We start from the raw sequence: 24,173 nt of genomic DNA on the forward strand, positions 1-24,173 counted from the left end.
ATACTTGTGTTCGATTGGAAAAGACACTATTAAGAGTCAAATGGGGTCCTTTGCTGCTGTTTTTTTCTTGCAAGCCTATTGTGCTCACTAGACCCAAAGTGCTGGATATCCTCGGTATGGATTCCATTTTCATGGCTCTTAATCTAAAATATTTATTCTTACTTAGTGTCCCATCCTTGTGTCTGCCCCAGCTAAAGGTACAGGTACCTAAGTAAGCTGCAAATGCACAAACTGTGAAAGTGAATTTAGAAAGTGAAATACGTTTGTCCTTTGGATGGAAATTCTGGCTTTTTCAACTGATTCCATGAAAGAACTTAACTAAATTAAATATAAGTTAGGGAGATGCTCTAGTCAGGCATTACATCACAAAATAAAACCTTGTATAAGATACAAAAACTGACTATGTGGCTGTACATTCAAGCAATACATATTCTCTGAGGAAGCATGTCTATTTTTATTTTGAAAATCACAATGCTCTAGGAGACCAAGGGCAAGTAGAAAGTGTAGTCATCCCTGCTTCCAAAGACCTGAAAACATCTTAAAAATACATTTTTCCCATAAATTAATAGAAGAGTAAGAGTCTGAGAAGATGTTTTCTTTACTGGATATTAAACTCAGAACTTGCCAAGATACAAAATCAAGTCTCTTTAGATACCAGAAGAATCCCTTACCATAGGGAACACCTGCTATCCCATACTGATGTCTGAAAAAGGCAATTATTAGAGTCTGCAATCAATCTTCCTCTTTTCTCTTAAAGCAGCCCATCAGCAACCTCACCATGGAGGGTTTCTCATTTTGGTTAGAATATTTATATAAATATATAATAAAAGACATGGCTCTTAAGATTTTAACACGTTGAGTCAACATCCTGCATGAATACATCCAAGACATATGCTAAAGTAAACATACGCAGCTCTATTAGGCAAAGAGTTTTGCTCTTTTGCTGACAAATCTTTTCAATGCTTTCAGTAACAACAAAGAAATAATTTTTCACCACATTTTGAAAGGATCCATACACAGGATTTGACTATAGAATTTAGATCAACAATACCACGTACTTGTCGTACACCTACCACATGCATTTTTAACTTCTTTCACTGCCTTCTTTGGATATATACATATATTTGCTTACTTTATAATACCATGTAATAATGTATGTGTCTTTCTCTTCATTCAGACTAAGTAAATTCAGCATTTCAAACTTGTGCTGGTTGCACTATACAATACTGCAGACCTCTCAGCACTTTTCTCTCAAATTAGGAGATTATGGGAGTTTTTCCTTGAACAATTACTCATTATCTATTAGGCACACGTAAGCTGCTTTCTACCCTAGTTATCCTCTGCATTTTTTTCTGTAAAGTAAGATTGCCTCTAGTTGATATCAATACAGATATTTAAAAAAGCATTAGGGAAATGAGTAATGGATGAAACGGAAAAACCCACAATTGTGCAGCAGTACACTGCAAAAAGGAGAGAATTTTCCAGAGTGCAGTGAGGCAGGAAAATGCTTCCAGCAGAGCAGCTTCTCAGTCATCTGAATCCTACCTGCTCATTGCCTGAATGACCTGCAAACAAGCAGAAATTGATGCAGTACAGGTGTAGGCATGCAGGTCACGAGATGCAAATAGTGTATGCACAGGGTTTCCCAGCTGATTGCAATCAGCTCACTAAGTCTGCTCCTCCAAGGAATTCAATTCTTCTCATAATGAGGAGGTCATTGCCAGGTGGAACCAAAATCTAAATATAATTGGTAAAAGATGTTTCTTCTTTAATGATAGTAGTCTTTCTAATCCCAGTAATAAGGAGGACAATTAGGTAGTAATGTTAGAAAATGAAAGAAATCCATTTCTGATAAAAGAAAATTTCAGGCCAGTTTAACATAGTTTCTGTTCTGACTATTCAGATGAAAAGTGTATTTACTCTTCCTCATATTGCACATATACATTACACTGCCTATTTCATCTGCCTCATTTTCCTAATTAAATTTCCTTCAAGCTGTGTTTTTGCAGTTGTAGGTGGGAATACAGTACTAAAGGCTAATGTTGCAAGTAGACTAATTTTACAGCCACAGCAGATCTGAGATATGCATAATCTCTACTAGAAAACAAAACAAACCACAGATTTATACTGGCACTGTACTTCACATCCAGAAAAGAGCGCTAAAATTAAGCAAAATGATGAGATTCACTGCCATATATTCAAATGCTACTCATGCATTTATCATCATTTTGAGATCTAAACATATGCTCCAATTCTCCAAGTATGTTTGATTTCAGGGGTTGGGAGTTTTGTTTTGTGCTTTTCTAATCACAGAATGGTTTGAGTCAGAAAGGACCTTAAGGATCACCTACTTCTGATCCTCTTCACCATGGGCAGTGACATCTTCACAGAATCATAGGGGTAGGAAGGGACCTCTAGAGATCATCGAGACCAACCCCCCTGCCAAAGCAGGTTCCCTGCACCGGTCGCACAGGTCCAGGCGAGACTTGAATATCTTCCACTAGATCAGGACGCTTCGTGTCCCATCCAACCTGAGCTAGAAATCATGGAGGCTGCAGAATCGATGGAGTGAAATACACAAGATGGGTGAATACTTTTCACACGGCAGCTCCGTAGTAAAGAACAATATCGTATCAAATGACTCTACTGCCCACAAGGGGTGATGGCACTCATTCTTCAGGCTGCCTTCCTGCCTTTACAGACCAGCAGGATGTTTAATAGAGGCAGTGGTGGTACTCCACAACATCCTTTTATTGTATTGTACAGTTACTTGCCCTTAGATAGGGGTTGAGATCACTGCCTGCTGGGAACCAGGCTTGATGCTTTCACTGAACAATCACATGAACACTGTCCTAAGGAACAACAAATCTGGTTGTGAAGACAGAACACACAACAATGCAAAATGGGCTGCTAACTTCAAGTGCATACTTAGCAAAAAAGCCAATTATATTGCCACTGTTGCTGTTCTAATGTAAATTAATATTTCAGAAACAATCTGAGTATATTTTAAAGTTTGCCAGTATTAACGTCACCTTCTCATTAATTTTGATGCTCCGTATTCTGCTACTCAGTTTCACTGTAAAAACACAGCAAAAGGGCAAAATATTTTAAAAGCCTTATACAAATATCTACAAGACAAGATAACTTGCACCACACACTATTTAAGGGAAAAAAGTAATTCTTTAACAAATAATGCTTGAGATTAGCTTCAGATTTTTCTATGGCATTTTCTAAACCATCCTTTATCTTCCACAATTACAACAGTAAAGGCATATCTGGCATTTTTCCAAAGTTTGATTGTGTGGAATGGGCTGTACTTACACACCTGAATTCTGCATTATATTGGATGAATGACAGACAATGAAGAATTGCTATCTCTTGTCTTGTAATGCTTTCCTGTTTTGTGAAGTCATTCCCTCCCCTTGCTGCCTCTTTGTGAGGATGCAATCCATGTAACTCAGAGTATTACTTGGCACTAGCAATGATTTTCTTATTTTAAGCAGTCAGAGTTTGCCATTTTGATCAGAGACTACTTTAAAATAGTAACAAAATGAAAGCATATTATTCTGAAATTAGTCTGTTTTATACTGTCCCTTTGTCCCTGGAGTGGCTACATCTCTCAACATCCTCTGCTCCTACCCTTGTAGAAGATTTAACTATGTATTTTGAGCCAAAATATAGCATTCTGCTGCTATTTCTGTTCTGAAAAAACAAGAATTATTGTAAAATTAGCAAAGGGGTGACAGCCATAGCCTAATTTCTGTCAGTGAGGTTGGTACTTAAAGCTCTACACATAGCACTGAAAGAAGAAGCTTGAATGATTATTTTCCATTTTCACCACCCACAGAAGCTACCAAACAGAAAGCCCATTAAATGTGATGCATGCAGCCAGTCCTGGTGTTGACAAGTACTGATTTCTCACGTCATACACAGATTATGATGGACCTGAATCCACTACATGTGGCTTCACCTGCTTAATCTAGCAGCAAAGAAAACATCAAAATTATTGCTTTTTAAATACATTGCCATTTTCTCAGCATGGTCAATCAAGCTAAATTATCTACATGTAAGATGAAAATAAACTGTGGTCTGTTGCATACTACCAAAGCACCATAATATATATGATGCTAAAGACTATCCATTTGCAATCCCATAGCATGCCTTCCACTCACAGCTCTGTTCACTTTCACCCAAGCTGCAGCAGAACTTTTTCCAAGTCCTTTGGGGCTGTGTTTTTCCATTCTGCTCTCATACTGTTGGCCTCACAGTGATGCACTTGCAAGCTCTAGTACTGCTAGAGCAGACTTTTCGGGGGCGTGACCATGACCTCTGTAAGAACTGCCCCTTCCTCCCCCTCATCTCCAACTGCCTGTTTGTAGCTTTTGTATTACACCAGGGGACCTAAGAATACCTGCAAGGCTGACTGACCAAGCAGCACCCAACCCTGAGCTCAGCACAGTCCCAGCAACACTAACAGCATCATAAACAGAGCGGTTCCTGCAATGTCCAAGGGTCTCTTCAAGCTTTTTATCTTATTGAATTAATAAACCCAATACAAACATTTAGAGGAAAGGGCAGGCACTGTACTTCATTTAACAGTTTCTCAGGAATACAGATGAAGAGTCATTTAATGAAAATGCATTGCCAGATTTATATTTATATATAGCTAAAACTAGATAATGGGCTCTTTACATTTATGTGTGGTGCATCTGCATTTAATGCTAGATGTTGGAATCTTTAAGATACACCATTACCTTTTACTTTATTATCTTATATATGCACATGCATTCCAAAATAAAGCCATTTAAACCATGTTATTCCATATGCACTGGAATTAATAAAGTCTTGTTTCAAAGGATTTATGTCTCTCTTTTTGCCATAAGTCTCTTTGTTCCCCCCACTAAAATAAGTCCTTGTCCATTGCCTTTTACAGCATCCCGGTCAGGTGAGTGACAGCAGTGCTGTGGTTAATGCAGGCTTCTGCAGGTGATGAGCAGCCAGCCCAGAGGTGCATGCTGCCTGCTGCCAAACACTGTGTGTAACAGCTGGGAGGATAAAGGCACTCCCACCTCAATGAGTAGGAGAAGGATGTGCAACAGAAAAACAGACTGTTCTAAATGTACAGTCTAATTCTATAACTATTACCATGGCATACACACATAACTGATTATACACTACACAATTAAAAGATGAACTGTTGAATTCTTTTCTAAAGGTTTATACAACATTCACAAGCAAAATTCAAATGTGCATGGCTTCCTTACTATTTCTGCTTCATTTAAACCAGTAGGATTGCAAACTGCACGCAAACAACAGTAGAAAGAGAATAGAAGAAATTGCTGTAAACATAGAAAACAGCTTGCAAATCTTTCAAAAATACAGACTGCACAATTTAGTGAACTGCTGTGAAGAAGGGTGATTGTAGGTAAAGGAATTAGTCTGAGAAAGAGGCAGTACACTTCCCTAGGTCTTGCTTTCTCTCTTTTCCTGTGTTTTCTCTGATTTTCCACAACTCATGCTTTTTGTATACATAGTAACTACAGGTTATCTATCCACAAACAACTATAGGCCATAGTATGGTTGCCCAATACAGCAACTGTGAAACTTGGGCTCTCAAACTGAAATAATGGAGAAGAGAAATAAAATACAACTCCTTCAAGCAACAGTAAGCCTTATTTAGAGCAAGGTGATGAAAACTATGCTACTACTGAAACAGCAATTGCTGTCACATGCATCTCCCAAAATATTTTATATTTCAACATGTCCACCTGAAATCACTTTATTATGAGGATATTTATGGTCTTATATCATAATTATGTCACAGCATTTACTAATTAGAACTGTAACTCTATGCACACCATTCTCCAGCTTGCTTTTTATTTATAGTTGCCAAATATCCAGAACAGCATGCAATTGAGTCTGCCCATAAGTACCCTAAGGTTCCTGAATTTGCTTCCTTTTAGGCATTCTCAGTGATTATTCCTGGACCAACTTTCTCTGTACAGAATTGCATGAGTCACGTAATGAAGCTACAATCAGGCAAATAATTTTATATGTTTTTGCTGCATTTCTGCCTTCCCTTCCAACTCCAGATCACTACAGACATGATCCAAAACGTTTCAGTGTTACACTTCTTAACTTTTCAAGACTAAAGAAAGAAAAGCAACACAAAATATTTATGGTCACACGATGAACTGGAATAACTGAGACAGTATTATGTTCTCATTTGTCAGTAAACTTGATAACATTTTAAAGAAGAGCTGGGTGCCAGATGACTGCTCTGCAACTAATTCGGGAACAAATTTCTGTATAATCTACTGAAAGTGCTTTGGAGTTCCTTGCCAGCAAGGCTTTCTAGTAAGATATTCATGAGTAATTAGAAATCTATAGACATGATTAAATCTTAATCTACAATCTGCAGGATGAATGTCTAGGCTGAAGCTCTGCAAACTGGCAGAGAGCTGTGCCAGAGGTCCCTCAGTAGGTCCAAGAATTTGGCTGACATTTGTCAAAGCTGAAGCTCTGATTTATTTGTGAATTTCTCAGACTGCACTGGTTTCTTCTGGACAGATAACTCAAAAAGAGACCGCCAGCTCATTTCCACAGCTTTCCAATACAGCCCTGACTGCTTGAGTATCAAGATCAAATATTTCACAGAAAGTGGGAATAAATTGGTTATTTCTAATGAAGGATTTGGACTACCACTGCACCTCTTAAATAATGGATTTAATTTGCATTGCCTTTATTATTTAAAAGATCATTTCCATGATCCGTACGGACTACACAAGCTACCCAGTAGGTGATTCTATTCAGTAAAGCCAAGTTCTCAATAACTTTTATTTTTTCCCAGTAGCAAGAAGTGGTTACAGACTTAAACATGAGACTGAACCTACTGAAAAATTCATTTTCTCTTGTTGCAAGAAACTGATTGGCATTTCCCAGACATGACAAAACATCCGGACTTCCTACATTTCCTACCCTAACCATTTCACAAAATCTGCACACTTGACACAGCAGGGTGAATGAAGTCTAATAATAAGTGACACGTAGGCTAATGCCAAATAGGCATTTAAAGAAACAGCTTTTCTAACTAGTCCAGCAATTGCTACACACATAGCCATTGCTCTGCTGGAAAGAAACATTTCACTCCTCTAATCAGACAAAGATTTTAAAGAACTTTTCAAAAGTATATAGATATACTTATATTACAAATGGGAAAACAAAGCAGAGAGTCTTTACAGAGCACGGATTGCCAGAAAGGGATAAAGGAAAATCTTTTTTTCCTTGGTCAATCTAATCAAATTCAAATCCTCTGAAGTTAGCTCCCAGATCACTAATATTTAGCCTTGGGTCAAATCCATACTACCTGGTATTGAGAGACTGTAAAGGACTGCAACCTTATCTTCAATGATCTCTCCTACTTTTTCAGCAGCCAGCAAGCCTAAAACAAGAGCTGGTGTAAAGCAAATTGCCAATGCAGAAAATACAGGCGAAAACACTTACTGAAATATGTAAACATGTTTTCTATCTAAAATGAGGAAGCAACACATACAAGCTGCCAACTAAATTTTTCCTAAAGAAAGGAATATCATTTTGCTGGATCCACTCTTGAATATGTTGGGATGTAAAACCCCTTCAGAGAGGAAAGAAATCCAAATACACTATGAATATGAATCAAAGTAAACTTGGAAGGACCCCCTGAATATATACACTAGAAAAAAAGCAGGTAAGTTTTAAGGAATGTGGTTTCTCAATAATTGTTCACCAAATTACCTGGATCACAGATTTCAATATTCCCAATTAATGTTTCTACAGTGCAAAAACCAAGCAAAAAGTATGAGAACTCAGATGGCTTGTGTAACCCCAACTCACGTGCAAACATTAAGAAACAGACCAATATTAAAGTCCTACAGGATTTTTTCCCCAGGAGCCACTGCCTCTCCTGCTCTGCAGATGACTCTGATGTTTCATCACTTTCAGAAAAGGCTGAGTTACTCTGTGATGCTACACAAGATATGAAATACACACTTCCTATTAACAATCAACAATGCCACGTCAATCTTCAGTTTACACTGGGGATGCTGGGGTAGATTTCTAGACACAAGGAAAATACACCTGAAGCTGAACACAGAAAGCACTGTGCAATCTGAAGTGCACCATAAATCCAAACTTAAGTCTTAAAATGCGCATCCAAATTTGGTGAATTTTTCTGACCTTAATCTCTGTCAGTTCCCCATCTGTAAAACAGAGATAATACCATTTCCCTCACTGGGGCTTTGTGGAGATAAATTTAATTTAAAACCTGTGAAGCACTTGGATACTGTAGTGATGAGCAGCATAGAAAAGTGTATGAGGAAATTAATAATTCTGATGTCTGAGCAGGGCCTGAATGATGTGCTGTAAATAATGCTCAAGGCCACACATCAAACAGTGAGGATAAAACAACATCGTTAATAGCCACTCATTAACAGGACTGTCCATCACGTACACTGAGTAAGGAAGAGGTCTTCTGGAAAAAGTACTAAGTGTTCATACAAGACTTTCTGATAATGCATATGCAGAGGAGAAGCTGAATTTAGGTTGCAATGCCAACCTTAATGCTCACATCCTCTTCTGACTGTTCCCTTTTGCATTATTAATCATACTCCTTCCACACAGTTTGTATGCTTAACATTTATACACAAAGAATGAATTATGATCTAATTGCAAAGCTCTCTGATTTCCGTGCACAACTGGTAATGAACAAAAGCTGGTTAAAAAGATTTCCATTAGAGAAATAAAATACTGAGCTTGGCGAGGCTTAGTAAATTCAGCAGGGCTTCTTCCGAGCCTTCTCTCTGGAATTGCTCAGGACAGTCCAAGCACTGCTTCTTTTAGCATGCACTATGTAATACCATACGAGACTGGGAAGGGGAGAATGTATTGGATGACTGTCCTTTTAATTTTTATCACAGGCATTCCATTTCTAACTTCAACAGTAACACCAACTGACACATTCCCTTCGCTTGCTCCTGTGAAAATAGGCAGAAATTAAACCAGAGGCATGCATGAGAGCCAGAGAGAAATAGCATTGCCCTGGATGCTCTCCAGTAACTTCCTCTCCCCACAAAGGCCTTCTGCATCTTGTGGGAGTGTTGGGTACCACTGCAACACCCCCTGCCAACAGTGGGGTGGAACTTACCAAAATGCTCCATGCTAACAGTCCCACCATCAGACTCGTGGTAGTAAACTCTAAGAAGCCGGAGAGCTTCGAGTCCCGATTTCTTTTCCATGACATACGAATTGTTCACCAAATGCAAGAGTAACACCCAGCAACAGAAGACCAGAACCAGATCCTACCTGTTTCAGCTCAAAGAATACTCAAGCTCTCAGACAGCATCACATGCTTCAAATTACAATAAAATTTGTGGCTATACCATCACTTGAAAGTGATCACACGCTAACTGATCATTTGAAAGAAAAAAAAAAAGTGAAAAAATAGATTTCTCAGAGACTAATTGCCCAACTCTTTAATAATTAACAAAACAAATAAGTAAGAAAATAACATTCACATTTAATCTAATCTGTGTAAAATTATCAATTGCCTTGACCATCTACTAGATCAAGGAAAGTGAAATCTATTATATTCCAGCTAAGATGTCTGTCTTCAGAGAGTACTTGGAAGACATTATTTGTTCAAGTCAACAGTGTTTTACTACACTTTGTCAACAGATTTTACACATATAAAGCAATGTTTATAGTAATATCAAGCCATAAGACATCGTACCTAGAATATTCCATCTTCTCAAAAGGGCAACAAAAAGATAACAATTTTTAAATATTTAATTAGGAGTAAACTCAAATTTACATAACGATATGGCACATTGTCATCTAGTGATGAAGACAAACATCTCTGCGTACTATCATTACTTGAAGGTGTAGTCATCTCTGTTTCACTTTGCTTACAGAACGCCTCAGGAGATTTTCACACTACTGTGCATCATTTCAGATGCTTCTGCTATTTTTCTTTTATTTAACTAGTTCACTGTTGATATAAGTTTGGGACATTACTTTTGTAGCAGTAAAATATTTGGTACTTGACCAAAGTTTGAGATACACTCTAAAATAATTGTATTTGCCCTTAGCAAACAATTTGAGTTTTGAACAAAACTGCTGATGGAAGCTGATGAAAACTACTAGCTACAGCTTGAAATGCACTGACAGATGTGCTATCTAGCAAGGGATTCCCCTGGATTCCCCTGGAAATTTTCTAATTTTCTTTTACTAATTTAGAAAAGGTTCATTTAAAATCTGTTAGAATATACTGAAGTACAGGGTCACACAATTTCTTTTCATGGCAAAGGGGAAAAATGTAGCTGAGAAACCTAAGCCATAGCAGCTAAAAATTCATCCAGAAACCAGAAGTCTTTTAAATGATTTCACATTTTCTAGCAAACAAACTGTAAAGCCTACAATTTAATCACAGAATTAATATAAAGTACATGCATTTCTCACTTTATGAGCTTTCAGGGGGAAAAAAAGTAAAGAAAAAAATCCACAGAAAGCTTTCTCATTTTCCCTCTCTGATTAAGAAGTACTTATTCACTAAGAAACCAATTTAAGCAAACAGCAACAAAACACAAGCATATGAACACTGCATTGAAAAAAAAAAAAAAAGAGCAGTACAGAAACATTGACATCTCAAATTTGTTGTCTTAAACCAAACAATGCATTTCAAGGTTATGATCCATAGAAACACGGAGAGTTCCTCCACGGCTGCAGGAACTCTGCTTCCAGAGTGTTGATGTCTTGGAGTGAGGAACCAACACTGAACACAGCACTCAAGGCACGGCCTCACAGACTTGAGCACAGAGGATGATGGCTTCACGAGCCTTATGGAGCAGTACGCTCTATAGGTGTTAGCAAATAAATCTTGTTCTTGTGCTCTCTGAAGCAATTGTACTAACAACCTAGCCTGAGTTAATCCAGGTTCTTTAGTATTAATCTCAACTAATGATTTTTATTTTAAAATGTGGTCATTAACTTTGAATTACAGTAGTCGAATGAAGCTTCTCCCTTCTAGAAACTCCACACGCTCTCCATACACTCCCTTCAGATCTGCTCCACAAGTAAATAACACAAATTCACTTTCCAGCTTCTTACTGGCATAGCATTAAAGCTCAGAAACCGACAAAGCTGAACGTTTCCTGAACACAGCAGAAACACTTGGATATTTTGTTGTTGCTTTTTGCCTGCACGTAAAACACTTTTAACGCGTTTCACTACATGTAAAGATAAACAATTAGATAGCAACATAAAGGAAAATACCTCTGTTCTACATTCAGCAGGTAAGTTCCAGGCTATGATTGATCAGTGTGGTAACTTTAAAGCCTGAAGCTTCATTCTTCAAATTCCTTAATATCCTTTAAGATGTAGGACTGATTTTGTAATCCATTGTTTTAACTGAAGACTTTACAGGTTGCTATAGCAATGGCTAATCTGCATTCCAACATTTGAATAGTTTACAGGGAATGCTCACTTCTACCTGTATCTCAGCAGAATGCAGAGCACACTACATCCCTAGAAGTAGCTTTCCTGTTTATACCTGTGCCCTGGACGTTTGTAGGGAAGTGCACTTTTGGAATCTTTGCATTACAGATAAAGAAACTACTCTGCAAAATTAGAAATCTGGGATCTGAGAGCTAAGAGGAAAGAGTCGCATCATCTTCCAGGGACAGGAAGTCCCTGAAGCTATTCTTGCTTCTCTTGAGAAGTGATCTTTGAAACCCAAAACTAGTGCAAGGAGCAGCTATTTCTGCTATGCAGCCACACTTCCCTTCTGGCAGTCCTGTGCACAGAGACAAACAGGACCAAAGATCCCAACAATGGCACCAGGAGGGAGCCCATTCAGAAAGGCACAGCAAGGGAAATCCGTGCCGGTGCCCATCCTCTTCAGTTGGATGGGGACAGTATCATTGGGAACTGCAAATTTGTATTCCCACTCTACACACATCTATTAAAAAAGTCTGGCTAAAGTTTGCAAAACTGCCTTTTATTTAATGAAGAAATATGTATATTTAATGGGGATTTTTTTATTTAATAAATAATAAAGTTTATTTAATGAAGAAATATGAATTATTTGGAGGACATTAATTTATGGGAGAGTTCTGAAGACAAAAATCAGAGCACGTTGTTAGTATTTCTTTCTTTAATTTATAAACAGTGGATGCACACACATACACGCCTGGACCCAACAGCTGAGGCAGCTGAAAGAGGCAGTTCTACTGCAGAGATATTGTCATTGTTTCTACACTAGAGGAAACTCAGCAGAGCACATCCCCCCAGCTGGTTACACTCCCCCTTTTTTCTTACCTATATTTCTATTCCCAAACCCCTCCAAACATAAACAGACTAATACTCAAACATTCATTGGGCACGTAGAAAACAAGCCAAGGCACCAGAAGCTACAACTGTTATTTTCTCATGTTCAGAATGCAGAATTTACCCACCCTCATGCAGAGAATTCAGGGAAAAGACAGGAGAGTGCAGGATGATAGATGGATCTGGACTGAGCCATCCTTTATTCTGCAAATAGATCTTGCTAATACAGTGGCATATGAACGATCAGCTCTTCCCCAGAGGCAACCCTTTCCCTCAACAGGTATGGAATCTGACATGACAAATATTGATTTCCCCTGAGGAATTTATTTTCCAAACACAAGTGAAGTATTATCTCAAATCAGCAATCAAAGCTCAGCAGCGGTTTACATGTAAAGACATTTAAAATATGACTGTTGTATAAATAGTATGTAAATAACCAGGTATGCCTAAGCGCAATATGTATTTGGAAACAATTACTGGATGTACTAGATGTAAGTATTGCAATACTTAATTATTTCTCAGATCAACACTGTTCATAAGTTAACATCTATATTTCAGTGTCATTCACTAAAGGCATAATCCAAATTCCTACTAACAGCAAGGGAAAATTCTGATCACACTGTAATCAACAGACAGGATCTAAGAAATACCATTTATCCATCAATATTGTAGATCTAGTATCTTCTGATGTAATTTAGTGCCATTTTGGTTATACAAAGTTAAACTCGGTAAATTACTCATAATTTATTTTACTATTTGAGATAAGTTATAGCCTCTCTCTGCAGCCGACTGTATGGCTCCCCTGGATGTAAGACTATTATTTTACTCAGATTTTTGAGTTTTGTATCATAAAGTTCACCAGACTTGAAGAAGAAAACAGTGAATCATAAATGGATACACTCATTCCACTCAAGAATATCTGAGATTCATCCTATTCTTTCTTCATCTCCAGAATAACATGAAAGGAGACACAAACTGAAAAATATAATTCTTGTCTAGTATATATAACTCCCCCACATTCCTCACATGAATGCAGGGCATCAACTAATAATCCCCTTCTAATTCAGCCTGTTAACTCATTTTCTATTTGCCCAGTTTGTTTGAACTGCTTATTCAGGGCAAGAACTGATTTCTATAATCAGAAGTAACCATACATTGACTGGTACCATCTGACTATACTATCTGAGGCACCACCAGCAGTACATACACTACACTACAGGAGCAATCACATTTTATGTTAGTTTTATAGCATAAAATGCATGAGAAGAACAAGACCAAATAAAGTACAATTTCTTCTTGTCGATATGGATTTAATACAAATCAAGTTAGCTGTCTGGAATCTAGTTTATTTTATGTCTTAAATTCATTTGAAATCTTGATTGATAGAAAATACTGTGTCTTCAAAATAATACAAATACTTCCACAGAACGACTTAGCAGCCCATGACGTTTTCATTAAGTAGAATTATACGAATTTACCATGAAATATGTAAAATGAACTTTTGTGAAAAGAAATCAGTAATAGACATTGATAAATAATCATAAATAACAGTGATCTGGTTTTAGCTAAACACTGCAGAATTTGGCTCTTAAAACCATATTAACATTACTGGTAATTTGAAATAAACTGTACTGCAGATAAAGTTTCCTGAAGAACACTCTAAAACACAGGAGGACATTGACAGTAAGCAAGAAAATGGATCTGCTGGGAAGGCTGAGCAGAGACATACAGACTGGGCTCAATATCGAGCTTAGAAGACATATAGTCTTGTATTCAGATATTGGGAAACTACACAGAATCAGTTGCTTAGAAGTGACAGTCAGGAGAATTAATGGCATAGATGTTGCAGCAAAGATCAACACCACCATTGGCTGTACACATACACACAGGGAAATCTCAAGCAAAGAAATGGATGTTAAACTGCTTTCTGAACTTGGCTCTGCTGCATCAACAGATGGAACAGTGCCCTATTGCAGGATATTATTTTTTTTTAATCAGGTAAATATGTTGGAAAACATTTGGGGAAAGACAAATACAATCAATTAGAACACATTACTTCGTAAAAGGCAGCAGAACTCCTTCTATCCCAGTTACTGAAGGAAATCTTGAGGATTGACTTGAGGGTAAAGGCAGCTGTAAGTAGCATACATTTCCTAATATAGGTCTTCGAAATCTATAAAGACTAAAAGCTAATGATGGAAGACAATTGAAAAGATCAGACTAGAAATTAAGCATGTTTTGTGTTTCTCTTCTTTATATTTTTCCTTTCCTTGAGGTTAATTTATATTTGAATAAATTACTAAGAGCAGTAGATTTTCCATGAAGAGTAATTTTTAACAAATCAAGTTAAGACGCTCTTCTGAAAGATATAATTTGACTGTGAATTCATCTGAGGAACTTGTTTGGCCTCATCCCATGACTGCGGAAGCCAGGCTAGCTGGTGACACCAGTGGAAAATAATGCTTTCAAAGCAATCTTTCCGCTGTATATGCCAAGTACACCAACATTTTGGTACTTTTAATTGCATGTTAACGACCATTGGGGAGGCAGGTATGGTAGGGCACTATGATTAAATTTGTATCTAAAATTAAATGCAAGTTTAATTTCTGTTACACCTTTGATTCTATTATGAATGCTAGGCCACTACTTTCATAATAACTCACATTAATCAACATTATCTCTGCACTTTTTAAAAAAACTTGCTATGCAGTCTCTTCTCTCACTCCCAAAAAAGTCTGGCACCGCAAGGAGAAAAACAATACTTTATATTTACTTTCAAATTTTAACTTGGAGATCTTAGGATGACTGTTGAAAGGTTGGCCGTTGGTAATTTTACAAGCCTTTATTTGCAATCGGGTATAAAACTAAATTTAAAAGACAGATTATAGCACAAACAGTTCTCAATAACAACTGTTTTGCTTTGTAAATAAGAAAGCAAATGTTTGGCTTTCTACCTTCAGTCTACTCTTCCAATGTTTTTTTTTTGGTTTTTTTTTTTTGTTTTTGTTTTAACTGGGCAAAGCATGTTGAAACGGAAGTAAAGAAGGCAGATGGTTACCCATCCACACTGTTTGGAACACCATCAACTCACCAGCTACCAAATTACTGCTGGGTACACTTACTCACCATCCGTACCAGAAAAATTAATTAATCCCTGGGGAGTTGTATCAACTAGCTCAGGCAGCAGTGGCCTTTCATCTCCAGTGCTCTTTCTCAAGATTAGATTCCCAACAAACTCCACAAAATACAGTCCCAAGTTTCCTAAAGATTCAGCTGCCACTACTACCACCATATATTGTCTCTCTGTGCAAAGTGATGTTTCTTATACACATATACACTCCCCCCGCCTCTCACCCCCACTTTCTTTATGCTCTTTTCATTAAGATGTGGAATTACACCAAATTAAGGTCCTAGCCAAATCAGGAATGCTAGACAGCAACTTCAGCATGAACTCCAGAAAAAGAATTTGCAATCTAACACAGCATTAAGAGATGGACTAAAAAGCAGCGGCCAAAGAGTAAGAGATGACACAGCCAGTGCCAAATACCACTTCAGTGAAAGTACAGGTGAGGTCTTTGGAGAGCAGCAGAAATGTGTTCTCCACATTTAGTTGTGAAATAGGAAGAGATTAGTGACTCCTAAAACTAAGTACTTTCACTGGAAACAGCAACAAAAAAAAACTCCTAAAATAGTTCTTTAGGATTTAAAATTGAACATTATTATGCTCTCTTCTAATCATCCCAGAGTTTTGAATATGAAAAGACCCTGTTACAGTGTCTCACTTTACCTAAAGAGAACCATTATAATAATAATCACAGTGTTGTACTTCTTTCTGCTCATGGTACATCTTCATGTTTGAAAACTCCATTCTTAACTAAAACACAGCTTTTTACTACAAGACTGAGTATAAAAAAGTCTTGGCAGGAGGCTCTGTATTCCTTACAGATTCAGAAGCAAGGAAAGAAACAACTCAGAACCCCATCAGGCTCATAGCCATCATCTAGCCTCCTGCAAGGAGCAAAGAAATGAAGAACAAATTAGCAGCACTTTAGGCAAGGCTTGAAATGTGACCTGATCTATCGCAAAGCAGGAATCAAAACATTAGGAAAAGCTTAAGAGGGAGCTCTAATTGCTATATCCACACTGCTAAGAATTAGAAAGATATGAGGTTTCCTAATGCAGAGCATTCATTCCTAGGACTTGAACTATTCTGAAATGTAATTGTATCAGACCTGAGCTTTGCATCCATGCCTGCATTAGAGACCTGCAGTCAATGTATCAATTCCCTGTTCATGGCATCATGGTACTATTTTAGAATATACATATTCATAGACAGATAATTCTGTGGGTAGAGGAATGATGTGCACTGAGGCGCACACCTTGGCTTTCCTGCATCTGATCAAACCTCAGGCAAATAACCCTGAACACTCTGATGGCTGCTATCTAAAGGTTTACATCCAGTGATTTTTCCATGGTTAACAAGTTCAGAGGCACTCAGAAAAGCAGCCACCATGCCAACCATCCTGTTGCACCTAAAGGACTGAGAAGCATTATTGCCTGTCTATGGAGGTACTTGATGCAGCTTGGTTACCAGTTTAATTCATACTCTTATATTGTGAAATAGTAATCATGGATGTAAAACAAAAAAATCACCAATATACGAGAGACTAACATGTAAAATTAAAAAGAAAGAAACGCAGAAAGTTGCATAGAAACTCAACAACTCCACTGCATGAGGGAATTCACCCTGCTACAAATTGACTGAGGGTGACTAGACAAACAAAGCTGGCAGGGCCACTCAGTTCCTGCCACTTATTCTTTGTTAACTTCTGCTGTAATATTTCTGGGGCACATCAAAGAACAATAGAGACTGATGTTGGTAATCCCCTCTCACATATAAAAACTTTCATTACAGTGTTAAAGGCATCACTCTGTCTGAGAAATGGGAATGGATAGGGGCTGGGGGCTGGCTTTTTTCTATCCTGGGGAAATATCTAAGGCTCTTCCTCATGGTGACGCTGAGTGCTCTTGCCAGAATTCGTTCTGAAGGCTACAGATGCACAATATGATGAAAAAATCTCTTTGATAAATGGGAGAAGGGAAAAAAAAAAAGTTCAGACGACCATTTTTCTGTGTCAGACCTAGAAAATGCTTTCCATTCTAATTAGTTTTAAAATGTTTCTTGTAAACACTTTTCTATTTCTTCCTGAAAAGTTGTCAGCACTAATTTTAACAGAAGTGACTGTATTCAACATCTTCCCTTACAGAACCATGGCAAAACAAGTTTTACTTTTCATCCACAATAACAGCTGAGTTCCCTTCCCTCGTGCAGTTACAGCAATCAGACAGCCTAAGTCTGCTGAGGTGCACTCTCCTCATTTCCATTTCAATTTAACGAGATATTCTTGCTTGTTTCCCAAGCCCAACTCTCCTGCCCTACACGGCTGCCTTAATTATATTAAGCACACTCCAGGAAGGACTGCATCTCAGAAACCCAGCAGAACTACCTACAACATTTAGCACACAACAGAGACTTAAGAGGTTTGAAAGGATAGCACTGTTTTATTTCCTAGCCTCATGAAGAATCAAGCAGTCTTGCTTTGTTTTAATATGCATGTAGAGAATTACAAAAGGAGAATATGTAATAAAACCAAGAGACTAAATTATCCTCTCGATCCTTAAACAAGCAGATCAGAATGGAGTTGTATCTCATCCACAGAAATACAAGAGCAAGGAATTTGGCCTCAAATTCATATCAAAGAAGTCCACTGTCCTAGCCAGAAAAAGCTGCAAACAGTGCCTCAAGAAGTTTAAGCAGAGGCCATTGCCTACTGCAGATTTCTCAATGTAGAGGGAAGAAAAAAAAAAAAAAAAACACAACAGCTTATCAGATGCTGAAATCCTCAGCAGAAGAGAATCTACAGATCTCTTCTCATTACTGTGGTGCACATGGAAAGTAGCTTCCTCAGTTCAGGGAAGCCAGATGACTACAAAGAACAGAAACAGCCCCTATGTTTTATTAAACCCTTTAAAAATTGATACCAAAAGTGCTCCAGTGACAAGAACTGACAACTTTGATCAACATAGCCACATTGCCTTCCTGTTCCTGTACCACATCCACCATAATTTAAAAAATAAATAAATAAAACCTCATTTGATTTTGTAAACTTCATAAAACTTCTGAAAACCCATCTATATGCAAGAAAGTGCCGTGCACTGTGAGAACCAAAAAATATTAGGGGAACTTTATCCCCTAATATTTATGGCACATAAATTGGATGTCTCGACAGCCAGGAAGAAGCCCTTGTCTATGTTGTCTATTCAGCATTATTTCAAATACTGTTTCTGCAGCAGTGCTGGACCTGGTGCCCATGGACAGACAGGAAAAGCAGCGTGACTTTGCCCCAGTCAGTCTCCAATCTGAAAAGATGCAACTGATGGGCAAGGGGACAGCACATAGGCATGTGGAAGAAAACAAAACATTGCCATCATGATTATTATCTTCTTTAAAAGCCTACAGACAGAAAGAACATTCCCAACTGTCCCAAGTGACAGAAAATGAGGTTTCTCATGTGGTAACAGTATCATCTTGTAAGATCATTCAGGCTCATTTCAGATTCTCTGTTGCCACTTTTTTTTATTACTATTACAGCAAGCAGGGACAGACAGCTTCAAAATCATACGATCTTGTCTCAGCCAACTGTTTGCCAACTTAGCTGTACCACTGTAGTGTATATTCTGTAGGCTTCTTTAAGTTAACAAAAGCCATGTGACAAAATATTTGCATCACATAAAAATCAAGCTTCTGGACAAGTTGTGGGAAGGGCTTCCAGCAGTCTGCTGGGCAGTGGACACAAAAGGAGCAGGGAACATTTAAATCCTTAAGCTTACAGTCAGTTTCTAAAGAACTTCCCTCACAATCAGCTTCTTCATTGCTCAGCTAATACCAAGCCCGACTAGAGGCTTTAACAACGTTTGTATTAAAGACAAATAAAATTGGTATCTTCACATACGCATAAACATTGGCTGTGGCTTGAGATTTCCAGACAGTAATCTGAGAGAGAAGTATTATTAACAGTGAAAATTATCATGTAAAAAGGCCACATAATATTCTATTAAAAAAAAAAAAAAAAAAAATTTGAGAGAGACCCAACAAACTCTGAACTTTTTTCACGTTCTGCCCAAACTAAGCTACAGTATTGCCTTAATTTATGCCTCTGTCTTTGATGTAGCTATTAACTAGATGCGCTGCTGACCTTGGCTAGATGATAGAGGTAAATTGTTTCCCAAGGATGAACTGCTCTTGAACAGTTCTTTATTATCAGGCAGGCCTGATGTTTCTTTTAAGAGCTGTGCCTCTATTTATTCTTCTGTTTTGCTTATTTTGATAAAATAAGTACATCTCTTTAGAAAAGAACATGCTAAAAATCTATTACAATGCCAGCTTGCTGCACTCTGGATATAGATTATTTTTCTCCTTTTATTTTATTTTTTAAATATGTGCATGAACATTGATGACAATTATTGGATACTAAACATCTGCAAATTACATTCTGCTAGTAGAAGCACACAGGAGATGCATTTTTTTTTAATTTAAATTTTAACTTTAAAGAAACAAAAAAATATCACTTTCTGCTTCCCCTCATCTTCATAACTAGTAAAAAAGAAAATACATCTGTAGTGCCATGGTCTACCTTCACAACTTACGTCTGAGGATGTCTAGAACCTTACTCTGAGAAAATAATTAATAACTTGCTTTTTCTTGATCAGCAACCAGTGTGCTACTTTTCAATATCAATTTAGAGACCATGAGTGTTTCTACGCAGTGTTTCTGAAAATTCGACCTGCAACTTGTATTGCATGAACTTTACTATTATCTGTTCATGTATCAGAAAACACTGCCAAATTGGTTGTCATAAATTACATACCTACCTGCAATGAAGCAAACCCTGTTACTTCATGTTAGCAAAAATTAACCCTGCTACTCTGTGTGCCGTGACATCACATACATCAAACATCCTTTCTTTCCAATGACAATGTTGTTCTCGTTTTTTTGTACATCTGAGGTTAAAAGCATCGGCCAAAACTAAGGAGGAGGGTAAAAAGCACTATTTAGCTCTTAGCTACTATTTAGCTAATGACTAGTTATCATCCCTAAGGAGCTGTTCACCACTGCTTTTAATAAGAACGTTCATCCTACAGGACCCTTTTCAAATCTAGGCAAAGCATACCTCTCATATAAACCCCCAACATGTTTCCTCTCAGTTCAAGACAGCAGGAGTTCAGAGAGGAATTTGGGCTTCTATGAAGGCATTTACTTGTTGGCTTTCCATCAGATGTTCACTCTGCATGCTTATTTGCCTCCTTCAACATACAATTAAAAAAAAAAAAAAAAAGCTTATAAAATAGGACAACCGTTCTAATTTATCTCCAGCCATCTCTCCTGTTTATAATCCCATCTGCACTACCCCATCTCTATTATTTCACAGAATGATTTAAGTTGGAAGGGAACTTTAAGATCATCTAGTTCCAACCCCTATTCTATAGGTGAGGACAAACACCTCCCACTAGAAAAATTTGATTTCTTTTCCTTCCCTATTTAGTACCAAGGCAGGTCAGGTCACAAGTAATACCTTAATTTTCAAAATTCTAGTATGCAAGTTGCTCAATATTATATGTAAATACTTCATAACATACTGGTATACTTCCTTTCAAGCTCTCCAGTCTGAGTGGGGAAGGCAAAAGGTTCAGTTACTGATACACTACCATTTCTCGCTACTCTATAACACTGTAAAAGAGAATGACTTTTACTAATCATTTTATTGTGAGTTATTTACCTGTAAGTTATCAACAAGCCCCTCACCTACTGCAAAGCAGAGCTCCATGCATTTATACCACTTCTCTCCATAGTCGGTAGAACCTCTCTCTCCCATCCATCCTCTATCCCCACACCTCCTCACTCCAGCCAGGAGGAGATCCCACTGCATCTCTCCCAGTCAGAACAAAATCCTCAGATCAGGACTTATTGTCAGCTGCTTTAAAACATACAGCTTCTCTCACAGCCACATCAAACTTTCTGAGCTGAAAAAGTTACTTGCTTGAAAACAGGAAAGTTCTTATTCTATAATCTTATGGTGTCATGGTCAATTGACGACTACTGTAGAACATTATAGTAAAGCATTTATTTTACAAGACAACACCTGAGACACGGATAGCTTGACAGCACCTAATGCAAGAAACAATAATCAAGAATACAAATAGTCTATTTATTTTTAAATTGTCATTACTTAAGCAGCAAACACAGCTCTCTCCTGTATATAATAAACTTGCAAGCGTAACTACTTGTATTGATAGTAATTCTAGGAGAATACTGAATACAATCTGTCCACACTCTAATGAAATTTAGCTGATGGAAATAGGTCATACAGGCTGACTCAAGGTTTCTACAAAGCTGAAGCCCATGCTCTTCTGACTGTGGACCCAAGTTGAAAATCAGCTGCTCTATGGTTACCATTGAAGTACCTAATTGAGGTTCCAGGAAAGGGAAGACCTGACTCCCCAGCAGTGAATCATTTTCAGATCTGAGATTCTCCATGAACCAGCATTTACCTACATGACAAATAATTTCTGTTATACTGAACTCCCAAACAAGGAAGGCATCAATCTCAATTAAAAAGCATACCATTGTTTTTCCCTTGTTCACTTGTTTTTTTGGGGGAGGGGCTTATTAACCTGAATATTAACCTGCTTGTACTTCACAAATTCTGCCTGCTTATGAGGTTGAAGAAAAAACTGCAAAAGAATTATCTAGAAAGACATTTTCAGAGGATATTACAGATGCTAGATTTCAACCTATAGGGTAAAACGCTTAGGAACATTAAGCAAGTTAAAAAATTTATAAGAATCCTAGAACATTTACTTTTAGTGGTGACTTTCATCCACATCATAATGTCAAATCCATTCACTGAAACTGCAGTTGAATCTCACAGATTCACTGCAAGCAGCCCAAGTGGAAATTTCAGACTATTTGGATATTGGAGTACTTCTGTTAATAACTGTTTAATATTAACTTCTGGTATGGCCATTTTAAATTTATATTTCAACGTCTCATTTCTTGAGGACTAATACAGGACAGCTCTGATGAAACTGAAAATGCTCTTACATTTCAAGTTGGTCATCTGTATTTCCAAGTCAAATCCTCAAAAAATAGTTAGGTTAAATTGCCTTTGATGTCTGAAGGAAAAGCAAGCTTTCTCTGAGTAGTTATCACTGTACCAGTATCATGGACCTTGAAAGGAGTCAGTCCCCAGAAAAAAAGTAATTTCTAAGCTCTCCAGAGGACAGAACCAGTAGACCTGAAGTCTTTCAACATTAAACTTCCTATTTCCTGGGAAACCAAGTACAAAACAAGCTTGCAATGCTAACGAGATGCTAAGATGGAACATCAACTAGTTAGATACAGGCTATATCAGGGTGGTGTTGTTTTAAGACAGCACTTCATAAGCCCCTTTTCTTAAATACAAATATTAGTGTTTTATTCACAAAGTGAAAAACTAATTTTATACAAGCAACCTGGATCGGAGTAGTTAATACTCCTCTTGTTGCAACCTCGGGGCTAAAATTATGCAAACCTCCCATGTCAGCCATGCCCCGATAACAAAATGGCATTTGCGTAGGTGTTGCATCATTCATTCATAGAAACCATCAGGTAGTATGGATGGAACAGTTTTTCCTTTCATTACAGTCCACTAGAAAACTAGGAAAATAATGCAAAACACTGAGACATGCACTTCTGGAACAGAAAACTACAACAAAAACAATACATTCAGCAAGGCTAGCTTGCTTTTGGGAAATACGGAGAAAGTAAATTACAGTGTGAACACTGTAAGGCAGATAATTGACTGTATATGTTTGTAGAGTGAATGTCCAAAATTGAACCTGTGAACTGCCAACATGCTACTTCCTAAAGGCAACTAGTATGAACTGATTGTAAATGTTGATAGACACAGACCTTCTTTGAGCAGCAGTGATGTCTTGGCTGGGAGGGGATGTCAAGACCACCAGAGCATAATTCTAGCAGGGAACAAGTGAGATAAGCAAAGAAATACTGTTTATTCTTGAATAAACCCAAGTATCTAGATTTACTACACATTTTTCACTTTGCCTTGGCTATGATGGGAGCTTTAGCTTCAAGAGAAACCCCTCATAGCAAAATGTTAATCTTACCACTATTTTTTGAACAAGATGTATACACCCCAGGAAAAGAAAAAAACAATAACTAAAGGCAAAGGAAAAAAAATGATACAATCAAATCTTTGCTGAAGGCAACAAAAACTAATTATGACTTCTGGCAAACTATTAGGATTCCCTACCAGGTTCCTTCTTTGAAGAGTTGGAGTAGTATACTTTTTTTTAACAATGTATTTATATGCATATGTGTACACATACACACTTACAAAGACACTCCTACATGTATTTGGGTTGAGCAGAAGATGCATGATAGACTGAAAATGAGATGTTAGTTCTGCCAGAAGAAATACATGAAAACATTTTTCAAAATTCAGATTAAACTAGTAAACTGAAGATATCTCATTTTCTTGGTTAACACGCGTACCTTGCGAGTCCAAAGCCACAGCTGATAAAAAGAAATTGCAGCATCTGTTTCCAGAGAAGCAGACATGAAACCTATTAAGCCTAACTATGAGCTGGAATTGGATAAATCTTCTGCTGACCAGCCTGTATCTTCTCTCCAATTTCCACAAATGTCTGGCTTTTCAAATCTTAGCAAAAAGATTTTGTGGATTCATGTGGCT

The 24,173-nt window shown here is 37.5% G+C and overlaps 1 protein-coding gene across 1 annotated transcript in view; it reads right to left on the reverse strand.

Moving 5' to 3' along the window:
* The window catches only part of FHIT (fragile histidine triad diadenosine triphosphatase), a gene marked incomplete at both ends in the record, with an annotated part of 502,525 nt that overhangs the window by 373,786 nt on the left and 104,566 nt on the right, over positions 1–24,173 (reverse strand). The window lies entirely within an intron of this gene.

Source organism: Tetrao urogallus (genome assembly GCF_951394365.1).
Source record: "Tetrao urogallus genome assembly, chromosome: 10".
Lineage (NCBI taxonomy): Eukaryota > Metazoa > Chordata > Aves > Galliformes > Phasianidae > Tetrao > Tetrao urogallus.